The following is a 2,594-nucleotide window of genomic DNA, read 5'->3' on the forward strand; positions in this document are numbered from 1 at the left end:
CCAGTAACACAAAATTAACAGTATGGTAAAAGGACAATAATCGGTTGAGTTTAAGAACATTGATTAATGGTGTGTAATCTGAAAACATAACACAAAAATGTAATTGCTGTCCTAATTTATATTATTACAATATTTTCAGACATTTGGGTCCTTGAACAAATTGTTAAATCAAGTGAAATAACAAGTGAATATAAAAAAAACACTGTTCTTTTGAACAAAAAAAATAATTAATGGCAATTCCCGCTGCTTGAAAATGCAAAGACTCTTATATGATGTGTGCCTAACAGAAAGAGAGATAGAGAGAGATGAGAGAGAAGAGAGATGAGAGAGAGAGAGAGAATCAGAGTGGATGGGCGCAGTTTGTGGAGGACTTCATCATGGACGGAGAGTAGACAGCAGTGTGTAAGAGTGTTTTGCGGTGTGGGATGGTGTGTGTGTGGTGTGTGTGTGTGTGTGTGTGTGTGTTTTGTGTGGTGTGTGTGTTCATATGTGTGTTTCAGGTCTCCAAGTGACCAATTTTTGTTCAAGTTTTGATGTTACTCATGAGCTTTGTGAATATACTTTGGAAAAAATTCATATACTATAATAAACAAAAGTGGACTTTGCACTTGAGAAAGCTTCCCAAAGAGGTGTCTTACCATTTATAACGATACACGCACATGCAAAGGCCAGCTGTTTGCTTTTGGTTGTCTGGTTCAGTGTCTCGTTGAACATAATACAAACGCAAAGCATTTTGGACATCTGTGATGAGGTCTTTTTTTTATATATTGCGCCAATCCAAATTTAGATTAGATTGATTAGATTAGATCTAGATGAGATTATACTTTTTATTATATCCCACGACGGGGGAAAATTCTGTCGTTACAAGTAGCATAGCAGCAACAGCAAAAAACAGAAAAACAAACAATAACAACCAAAAAGTAAGCACGAAGGAAATACAAGGCACAGAAATAAACAGCAAAGAAATACAGGCAAGAATAGACAATGAAAATATGGTAGATGACGTAAGTAAAAGTGCCGTCAAACAAAAGGAATTTTAAGTGCGGTTGCCATGATAAGAGAAACAAAGATTGCGGTGTAAGTGACGTTAAAAGTAGTTGAATGTGTAATTGAGCAAAGGAAGCAAGAGTCGGTAGCATAATTAAATTATATTAACTGAGACCAATATTGAAAAAGTAAGTACTGTAATAAAATAATAAAATAACAAATAAATATAAATATAAATTTAGCCACGTATCTGTCTTGTCTTTTCCACAGGTAAATGACTGTACAAGCCTTGAATCGGAAGACTTGCTTGAACACTTCTTCAGTCCCGTCATTGACTGAATTGTGTCTTGTCACGGTCCTCAGCCCCCCTCACCAGCTCGGAGTGTTGGCGTACAGCCACAAAACTGCTCGAGGTCAGTTGGCATCGTTGGCTGTAGATTTCCCATCGTAACAATAGCGTTGTAGCGTTGACATGTTGCTAGCGGGGGAGCAGAAACTAGCGATGGCGGGGTGCTGGCGTGCCTTTAACGTAGTCTCTGTTTTTGCTTTTATAGTGTTTTTCCCACCGCTCTGATCCCCATGGGCCCAAGTTGAAAATCTTCGAACAATAACGCAGTTGCTTCATAAGCATTTTCAGGCACCAACCTTAACAAGGATACTCGTTTTTTTCAAGCCACTTGTCAATGACTGCATTTCCCCATGTTTCTAGACGGCTATCAAACAATTACTGTATCCCTGCATGCTGAATTACGAAATCACGCGAAATTACAAATCCACTGACTAAAGCCACGCAACACCCGCCCAGAAAGCAGCTTTGATTGTTGAGTGGTTAAGTTAGGATAGCCAATGGTCAGGGGATAGGACATGTACAAATGGGCTTTGTTACCGCGACAACGCAGGCAAAGCCTAACCATTTTTCGCCGTGACATGACACAAACTATTTGAGACCTACCCAATTGAATTAAGACATTTAATGCTTTTTAGGCCTTAATTTTAGGAAACGTGATTTAGACTTTTTAGAGATTTAAGCGGACCCGCGGCCACCTGCTACTGTTACGCCCATACATAATGGTAGACCCCATGTATGGTGTTGGAAACAAACAGAATCAGCGTCAAGTACTTCAAACAGTCAGAACCACGCTGAGTGGAGACCACAGTGCATGGGTGTGGAGACAGTGGAGACGTCAAGGAGGTGGGAATAAAGACAGAACCTTCTCCAAAGGGAGGGGGACACTCCTGGATACTCGGTCCAATGGGACGAAAGAGACTGTGCCTTGCTTGTTTCTAATGAAGTGAACATATTTTGTGTGTTGTCTTGTTTAGTGCTCCTACATCTTGAGACCTGTGTCTGGAAGTTGTGGTCCCCCTGGTGGGAATACTGGTATGGTCACAAACAAAATCCCGGACTACAAATTAGCCAACTCAGACATAAAGATCATGATACACGCACATGCAAGTCCAGCTGTTTGCTTTTGGTTGTCTGGTTCAGTGTCTCGTTGAACATAATTACAAACGCAACGCATTTCTGGACATCTGTGATGAGGTCTTTTTTTTATATATTGCGCCAATCCAAATTTAGATTAGATTAGATTAGATTAGATTAGATT

The sequence above is a fragment of the Etheostoma spectabile genome, chromosome 10, assembly GCF_008692095.1.
Source record: "Etheostoma spectabile isolate EspeVRDwgs_2016 chromosome 10, UIUC_Espe_1.0, whole genome shotgun sequence".
Taxonomy (NCBI): domain Eukaryota; kingdom Metazoa; phylum Chordata; class Actinopteri; order Perciformes; family Percidae; genus Etheostoma; species Etheostoma spectabile.